Source organism: Cyrtonyx montezumae, unplaced genomic scaffold (genome assembly GCF_038088225.1).
Source record: "Cyrtonyx montezumae isolate F1298 unplaced genomic scaffold, pur_monq_1.0 scaffold_7, whole genome shotgun sequence".
NCBI lineage: Eukaryota > Metazoa > Chordata > Aves > Galliformes > Odontophoridae > Cyrtonyx > Cyrtonyx montezumae.
In genome coordinates, this window is record NW_027072078.1 from 2,543,486 (window position 1) to 2,553,224 (window position 9,739).

Genomic DNA, 9,739 nt, shown 5'->3' on the forward strand with positions numbered 1-9,739 from the left:
AGGTGATGTTGGAATTGGCAGCCTCTTCAATAACTTCAGGTCTCTTCTGAATGTGTTCTTGCTCATCCACCTCTGTAGCTTAATAGTTTGAATAGAGAACACGAATAAATGAATTCCAGATGAGAGATCTGCATACCAGGAGGTAAGGGCTCTCCCGGGCATTCCTATGTGATTGCTAGCTCTGTTTACTATCCCAATATTTTTTTGCTAGCAGATGAAGAAGAAACAATCGAGCTCTTTCACTCCTCCTCCTGAAAATCACTGGCTTCGTATGCATTCACTGTTACTCGTATGCTTCATATGCGTATGGTGCTCATTTAATTGGTGAACAGAGCAAAAAGATGTATTCAGGTATCAGGGTAGGTTAGACTGCTGTTACACTCCATCCTCCAGATTGTTTATTGAAACAGAGAGGAGCCTCCTGAAGGGCACGAGCACATTTTAGCAGGACTCCCAGGGGGGGACTTGCCATCGATTCAATATGCACAGCTAGCAGGTATAGAGTTTCGTGGTGCTCCAGCAGCTGAGTTATCAGATCTCAAAGCTGCAGCTCAGAGTAGATTTGACATTCACCCAGAGCAACTCACCATCCAGTCTAGATAATGACAGTTAGCAAAACAAAGTGATTAGTGGAATACCACAGACACACAGGTCAATAAAATGGTTGTTATTAGAACAGTGGAAAAAAGCTGAGTGTTATGATTCAGGACATGTGTACGTGGACGTTTCTAGGCAAATGCTGCTGAGTTTTGCACAGAATGCATTCTGGAATTTCTCCACTGTGATTCCCCCCCTTTCCTTTTTCCTCACAGAGCCACAGCAATGTCTTTTGTCCCTCAGCGGAGGGTGGTTTTTCTTTTTGTTCTTTACCCCACAGTGCAGCCTGTGTCTTCATCCTCTTTTCCAGAAGAGGAAGAATGGATGACCCAACGATTAGGATCTACACATCTGGCAGGTGAGGAGCTCTCCTCTTTCTGGGGTGTGTGCAGTGTGTCCCTAAGGATGCAATTACAAGGGCTGATAGCTTTGGCCCGAACTCTGCTCAAGGTCAGGTTTGCCCCCACCCTTTGACACTGTTTAGAAGGGACTGTGCCACCATCCCTGCCGAGCAGAGGGAAGTCAAGAGGCACTGGGGACAAATAAAGGACAATGAATCAGCCATGCCTCAAAGTGAAGCTTGTTCTTTAGGAGAGCTGGATCTTGCCAGCACAATAGCTAGATTACACAGCCATTTCCTCCAATTACCTTCTCTGTCAAATCTCTGTGTCATCTGGCACTAGGAAAATTTGGTTTCAAATTCGTTGTGAATCGGGGCAGTGACACCAGAGATTTCTAAATTAATATCCTGCCAACAGGAATCGAGCTTGTTTTTTCCAATCATGTCAGTTCTGATTCTGTCGCTTGTCAGAGAAAACTTTGGCCTGCCATCTGGTTTCGGGGGCATGGGTTAAGGAAATCTTAAGTTGCTCAACCCAGCACTGTGTGCTTGCTGTATTGTGATGGCCTGGTAATGCTTTTGCACTGGGCCCTTGTTGGCACCTGGTATGAGAGGCAGGAGATCATGGGCACAGGGTGTACTGGTGAGAAGGAGAGAGAGGACACAACCTCTTCCCTGAAACAGTGGAAATATGCATGCTTTTGCAAGTGGGGATGACTCTGGGACAGAGGTCTCCACAGCTGTTAAAGGAAATGCTGCAGACTCACAAGGTAAGCTGCAGTGGGGTTGGTGGGAACTGGAAGGTTCTGCATTTCTTTGTCCAGACTGTAGTGGTCAGACTGGGGCAGTCTCTGTAAAAGGAGGGTTGTGGTGCAGGTTGTCAATGTCTGTGCAGCACTATGGGAGGGGCCTGGCAAGCATCCTTCTCTTGGAGCAGATTTGGGGTGCTGGTGAGCTGGCAGTGAAGCTGCAGAGTGCCTTGAATGCTGACAGTGCTTCTGTGAAAGACTATAGTGTGTATGGCTGGGGAAGAGAAGACCCAAAATGGGAAAAAGGAGCCCCCTCTGCAATGAAGGGCTTTGTAGAAATGCAAAGCTGAGTGCCACATTGGTGGTGATGATTATTGCTTTCATAGGTATCCAGAAGATGTGAAGGGGATGCTGTACGTACCAGAGCTGGCCTGTTGGAGCTGAGTGTGCAGGGATGGATGGACCCCGTGTTGCTGATCCCTGGCAGCAAGGCTGTGCATTGTACGTGGAGCTGCTCACGTGATTCCTGTCGAGCCAAAATATTCTTTCAGGAAGAGAATTGACCAGATGCTTTATTATTATTGCTCACAATGCTGTCCTCAGAGTACAACGATCCATCAGGGGGCTCGGCTCAGCCCTACAGAAAAGTCCCTGACACATTTTTACAGAAGGGCCAGGTTCTCACCACTTGTGTGCATTTGTATCCCTTGACAAATAGCTGTTTGACTTCAGTTTTGTTCCAAGTCAGTGGTGTCAAGCACGGGGCTCCTATTCAAGTGCCCACCAATGGTGATCCACAACTCACTGCTTCTTCTTCTTTTCTTGCTTTGTTTCCCTGTGACAGTCACTGTTTCTTTTTTTTTTTTTCCACCTCATATATTTCATAGGTTTGTTTTAAAGATTGTTTTAAAGGATATACCCACAGAAAAAAAAAAGTATTTCTACTAAGAACTGTAAAAATAGCTCAGGGCTGTATGTGATGGTGAACTGTCATTTGCACAGTTATATTGCTGATAATGGCACTTGATTATTTTCTGGTGAGTTTTCCTAGCAGTCTGCCTCACAGAGCCTTGTTGCACTGAGAAATACAGTGGGTTGGCTTGTACTCAATATATGGTTCCTCTTCAAACTGAGAGGTGTGTTCCTAAGTGGTCTGAGCACCTCGGGCGTGTGGTAGAATTATTACCAGGTTATGAGTAGTGCTGTTTGTCCTGCTGTATCAGCCTGTTAGGAAAGATGTTGACTTTAAATTGCTTACTGAGCGACATGTATCCCCATAAGCAACAGACTCCAGCTGTGTCATGTGCTGTATGAACATACAGCACAGTGGTGTCCCTCTGTTTCAGGTGAATTGAGAGAGTGGGGACTGAATTATGTACAGAAAACCAAGATGGGAGTGGAAGCATGGCCACAAATGCACGTGCACAGGTAAGGGATATCTGAACATAACCTCCTTCACACGAATCCAGTTCATTATTTGAGTGCACCACCCTCAGTGGGAGCTCCCAGAGTAGGGATGAAGTCCATGTGCAGTAGTCTATGCAGAGCTGGCTGTGTAATGCCACTGTGACTTCTGCTGGTTATTAAATGTTTTGTTTTATAGATGAGGAGTCTTTTGTATTCTCCAGACTGTGACTTTCTGTCATACTTTTCCCTCTGACTTCAGTGAGTGTGCTCGGAGAGCGTTTTCCATCACATGGGCCTGAAATGGAAGAGGATTTATGGAATGGAGAGCATGAGGCACCAGTTCAGCAAATACCAGAGAGTGTATGTAAGTGTTTTCAGGTCTGAGATCTAAAAACGCAAGCGGTCTTGATTTTCTTAAGCTGCTCCATACTGCTGACTCCAAAGGCTGGTGTGAGAACCTGCACACAGTTTGCACATTAAGATTGTTAGAAATCTTGTGGAATGAGAGCTTTCTCACTGTGTTGAGCATCAGCTTCCAATCACTACTATTCTCAGCCTGTTTTAATAGATTTACTGCTACTGAGCACCCTCAGCATCTGCTGAATGTCACACTGTGGCCTCATTACCTTCTTACGACCTTAAGTTTCCATTCTGTTAAATTTTGGCAAGTACATGATGGTGTATCTGACCCATTATTGTTTCTTCTTCTGACCTGTTGATGCCTCCCAGCCATGATTCATCATTGCAGAAGCCTTTGGTGGCCCTGCCTGTGCTCTCTGATGCTTTCTCTGGAGATCAGGCTTTGAAGTAACCTCACATCACGTTGCAAACTTTTTTTTTCAAGCCAGGTAAAGCCTGAGGGGTCTTGTGGCAGATAATGTGTGTCTTAACTGGTAATTGTAAAGTTGGGTTCTGTAATTAATTTTTCTATACAACTCCCAACCTCAAGGTGAACTTTTCTCCATCTATTAATAATTAGCATGGGGGAAGAATACCCTTTTCTGGAGGCAGAAGACAAAAAATGAGTGGGGAAGAAAGGCAATTAACTTCTTTGTGTGAATGATAGATGTTGTTCGCTTCGTGTTTCAGGATGTGCAAAGCCACACAAAACAGAACTTTGGCTAAAAGCAGTGTGGTTTTAGCCTTTAAAACAGAGTAAATAGCCCTGGAACAGGCACCAGAGACCCCACCCAGCAGATTCCTCTCATTCCAACATAAGCTCTGCGATACCTGTGTGATTCTTCATAGACATTTGTCTAACCTGTTTCTGCTTTTGGGGATCATTGAGATGTCCTTCTTTCTTGTTCTGTTTCCTTTTTTCTTTCCCTAACACGGCTCAGGAGCACGCACAATTGCTTGCATTGCCATGTTAGCCTCTCTGTGCTGTGGCTTTGGGAAAAGCACCAAATATCACAAGAACAGTTAGCACTTCGTTATTTGCATACGTTGTCTTTTCTTTTCCTTTTGTTCTTAAAGAAAAAAAAAAAAAGAAAAGTAAAGCAAAACTGCAATGGAGGGCTTTGTCAGAGAACAGACCTTCCCCAGATCTTCATGTGGAATTGATTATACACTCCGGTGAGCTGGAGTTCCCTGCTGAAGGACAGACAATGTGATGCATCCCCGTGTAAACCTGTGGGCAGCAGGACTTGTTCTGCCAGATTCAGAGGGATGAGATTAACATCTGACAAAAGCAGACGGAGTCTGACAAACCTTAATACTGAAGATTTAAAGTCTGTTGAGCTGCAGTGCATGGTGATGCAGCGGTTAGTAAAGAGAGCTGCCCGAGGATAGCTTTCCAAAAGGAGAAATGTGGGTTAAATTGAAGTTGAAGAAGATAGTTGAAGCATTTGTGGATTGGCTGGACTTACTAAAAAAGAAATAATAATAATAATCAAAAAGCAATTTCAGCTGACCCTCCTGAAGGCTTCTGGGGGGGCTCTGGGGAGGAAAGATGAAAATGCTTTTGATCCATTGACTTTCATTTGCCCTGAGCTTTTTTTTGACACTATAGTGCTTTTTTTTCTATTTTATTTTAATAATAACTGAAGCAAACTCAGAAGCTGCTTCAATCTGAAATAAAAATGCATCTTAAAACGTTGGAAGGAGTTTACCTTTATCAGACCTTTTTCTCCTTTATTCCTTTTGTCTTCCCTCTGCTTGCCTCTGAGCAAACATCGTGCTTATGGAAGGAAAAGGTGATGCCTGTTGCTCACGTGCTCTGCTTTACCCCTGTATGTTCTTTGCTTTTCTACTGCTTTGGCTTAGTGAACTCCTTAGTGGAGTGTCTCTACACTGTGATTGAGGTGCAATAGCTGTATTTTTTTTCTCCCCCTGATTTTGGACTTAGAAACTAGCCTGTAGTGACTGGATGTGACTGTAATTTGTTGCTGAGCTCAGTCTGGAGTGAGGGCCTAGAAAGCAGTAGGTAGAAGTGCCATTCTGCAATGAACACGAGTCTACTTCCCACCTCCCAATCTGGGCTGTTGTTACCTTTGGAATCCAGTTGCAGCAATTAGGAATGCACCATGATTACATTTCCAAGCCTCTGACACTTGTGTATCCCACTAGAAATGTAATGGGTGTGGGATGTGCTGTAATGCTGTCAGCCACTTCGGTGGAGACATTTAAGTATAAGTGCATTAAGATGTGATTTATTTTCATTGATGAGCCCTGAATTTTCTTCCAGGAGATCTCAGCATGCTTGTACATCTCAGCTCTGCAGGTTGCAGGGACACTGAGAGATAACAGAGCTGTCTTGTGGGGTTGCTTGAGGCAGGCAGCTTCACAATGGGCTTGATTTTTGTTTTTGCTTTGTTTTGTTCATTGAAAATTCTTTGGCATAACGCCTTTCACCTTGTTTCCAAACAAATGTTTTTCCTCTGCGTCCCACTCAGTGACTCAGGTCAAAGGCATCTTATTTGGTGCAGTATGTTCTTTGCTATTTGCTTTTGCCAGATGTGTGTGAGCTCTGGGAAGAAAATGGGAATGGAGGCAGATGTTACAAGTGGCTTTGCTACTCAGAGTAGTAGGCATTTTCTTGCTGACTCCCGTACAGTGAATTTAAGCCTTCTGAAAAGTGTTTTTTGTTTCTTTTTTCACATTTCTGAGACTTGTCTGTAACTTGTAACTCACCAGGGTCTACAGGCCAGGGGCTGAAAAATGCTGCATCAAAGGAGCTGAATGCTGAAGACGTTGCTGAGATGGAAATGAAGGTCTAAAACTGGAAATCACCCAGGCCTCCTTGCTCACCTCCCTCCTGATGCTGTGAGTACCTTTTCTCAACCTGGTTGATCCTGGTCTCTTTAGGGTGGGTTACAGTTCTGTCTCTGGAGTTTATTTAAAGACTGAGGCTAGTCGGGACTCAGGACTACTCAATATTCTGACAATGAGCCCAGAAATGCTTGGATTTTTAGCTGCCAATAGTCACGAAGATATGCCTGCATTGGGAACGTCTCACACTGCCATCACAATGTGGGAAAAATGGCTGAACAGTCAAGTGCCTTCATGTAGGTGTTTCTGAATACCCTGTTCTGAGCTGCTCGAAATGGTGATGTTTATCATCTAACTTCTCATTACTGTTGATCCTGCACTTGAAATCCTGGCCCAAATACAAGTCAAGCTGGCTTTATCCAATTTACTCTTTTCTACATGCCAGGGAGAAGGAATGTGCCTCTGGTGTGCTGAGAACATGGATTTTTGATGATACCTTGCTAAAATGCTTTTGACTGGGGCTCTGGCCTCTTGCTTCCTGGGAAACTTATTTTGCTTTGCACTGACTTGCACTGAAAAATATGTGATGGCAGTTGGAAGAATTCATACTGTGCTTTCCATCCTGCTAACGAGCCAGATGCTTTTCCCTTGGGCAGGTTTATTTTCTTTCAAACTCTTCAAGCTCAGACTTCTAAATGACATCCCACTTGTAGAATGTCCTCCATTTTGTGTTGTGCAAAGAACTGGCCATGGGGTGAGGACTTGCAATCCACAGCTGGCCTGATGTGCTGGCATCCAAAGCACTAAGAGTTAAGCTGGAATTGCACAGGGGGAATTTCTGTGTATTTCAGAGAATAGGATCTGCCCTAGCAGTGTATGTTGCTGAGGTACATCTGCTTTTGTCTAAACTGAAGTCTGTATGCCACACCCCTTCCTAATGGAAGCACGAGGTTAATTGGAGCTGACAGGGAATTTCCCAACTTGGATATGCAGTGATTGGTGCAGGCTCCAGTTACCAGCTGAAAATACGCTGTAAGTCTGGAGGGCTGTTGCAAAATCACATCAGAAAAGTAAAAAGAAAAAAACCAACACACAGAACTTATACTACAGGTCTAACCCTCTTTTGCCATGTGGGAACTCTGTTCTTTTTGAGGCCCCCAAGGCTCCCTTATTGCAAAGGTGAGAAATGAGGGCTGCTGGTGGATGACAGCTAAAGCTGACTGCTGTCTGTGGACACCTGGCTTTAACTGATGGTTAGAGCAAAGCAGGTGAACACTCTGCTAAGCAATGTGCCTGAGTTCACATCTGTGCACCCACCATCAGAAATATGGAGGTGGAGGAGGATGGAGCTAAAATATTCTTGTAGCTGTTACATGGCCTCTTATGGCAACAGGGTGAGAGTTCCTCCTCTATACCCTGGTTCCTGACTGTCAGAGGGATGCTTTCCATCGTGCTACTGATCTGACAGCTTTGCATAGGGGGAAGAAGAGAAGCTGGGGAGCAGCCTCTCTAGAGGAAGCCTAAATGTAATGTAAATGCAAGTAATATAAGAGAAGCAAAACATGAAGTAGCCTGAAGGACTTCTCAGGCTGATCAGCATTTCTGGCTCATAAACAGTGCACTGTGCCATCTCTCCTCATAGACATCTAGACATGGCTCAGTGAGCTATGCGAGCAGCAAGGCCTTATCTGTGTGCTGCAACACCTCTGTAGCACCAGGCATGTTTATGTGCTGAGATGGTATCATGTTGGTACCAAAAGGTACCTTAAAATTGTCTGTTACATGATCAGTGCAGCTCTTGCTGCTTACCCATAAGAAGAGCTCTAGGAATTGCATGTATTTTGACTATAACTGCTACAGATGTTCATAACCTGCACAACTGACCTTTTTTGCAGCTCTTTGACCTCAAGTAGTGATGCAATCTTGGCAGCCCCTTGCTTTATCTTAGCATTTGGAAGTGGTAAAATTACAGAGCATTGCAGGCTTCTCAGAAAAGCGTGTGTCTTAACTCATTCTAGCCTTGAGAATATTCTTAGACTGTTTTGCTAATCAACCCTCTTATGAATCCTTGGCCCTCCCCACCTGTTCTAAACCTTAGGAGATCATTGATTTCGTAGTACTTTTCCCGTGTGTTTTTCCCATGTGTGTCCACAAGTCCTCCTCTCCACCGGTGTGTTTCTGGTTGATCTTTGGCTTTCCTTTTTTGCTGCAGTCACAGTCTGGCTGTGTGCAGCTCTGTTATGATCAAGATGCCTTTGTTACTGCAGAGAAGTCTGTCTCCTGTATCATTTCTCATCTTCTCCCTGTCAAGATTCACTGTCCCTGCCAACACATGATGGGTTTTTGCTCCAAGTCCATCAGGTGGCAAGGCAGAAAACCTCAACAGCTATAAATGTGGCAGACCAGTTGACTGCTGTTTGGTTATTCCCAGTCCAGTTCACTTGCTCACCTGAGGTCAACTGACTGAGGATAGTACCAGAAGTAATCGAGGAATTTTGAAGAAATAACACAGGATATGGAAGTAATGCCATAAGATAGACCAGAGACAGAAGATCTACTTGGGAATCCTAGGAAGAGGGTTCCCCATGGCTGTGTGTGAATAGTGAAAACATCTGGCTATAGCTTCCCTCGTGGCCACCTACAAAAACACCCAGTGTTAGGATCCTGTCAGTCTGCCTTGAAAGCCAGGATGGATTCAAAAGTATATTCTAACTTAAAGCCAACTGGGACATCTCATAAAGTGAGATTAATTTAGTGCTAGAGGAAACTGCAAGTATCAGGGAGAGGCACGAGCCTGAAAGAGCAGTTAATTCCCTTTCCATCCAAGCACCCTGGCACACAGCAGCGACGTAGGGTTGCTGTTATGGTGTGAGCTCTGGGCTGGCTAGCTTCTCTCTGAGTCTGTGCAGATCTCTATGCCCTGGTTATGCTCTGTTACATTTTCAAACCTCCTTAACTAGCAGTAGCATGTAACACCATCTCTTGAATTATGGTCTTGCCTCACTGTGCACACTTGGTTGCTAGCTGGTTACGTGTGTCTCTTATCCTGAGCTCTTTAAATTCAGTTCCCTGCATTTCAGTACATTCCATTTACTAAAATTAGGTGATACGTCACTTTTTCTATTAAAAAAAAAACCAAATTCACTGCCCTTCCTAAGACCTGCTCAGCGATGTAGTCATTTTTTTTCTCCTTAAACTCAACTCATTTTTTACAATACTCACTAGTTATTTATGTGTGTACCAGATTTGTGTGGGCTTGATGCGGACTGGCTGCGTGTGTGTTTATAATAGCCCTTGTGTTATCCCAGACGGCAGCCTAGAAGCACTTCCAAATTATTCCACATCAGAAGCAGAGAGGGTTTGGATAGGCTCCTAAGGGAAAGTCTTGAAGTGCTGCCCAAACCTCAGTCCCAGTGCTGTAAGTCAGGCACGTGGC

General features: G+C 44.4%; 1 long non-coding RNA gene across 1 annotated transcript; it reads left to right on the plus strand.

The window, feature by feature from the left end:
- The first annotated feature begins 882 nt into the window (after window positions 1–882).
- Window positions 883–4,329, plus strand: LOC136057715 (uncharacterized). Its single transcript, XR_010623062.1, has 5 exons — window positions 883–955; window positions 2,073–2,187; window positions 3,033–3,114; window positions 3,353–3,457; window positions 3,823–4,329. It is a non-coding gene; the product is annotated as an uncharacterized LOC136057715 (long non-coding RNA).
- Window positions 4,330–9,739: the final 5,410 nt, after the last annotated feature.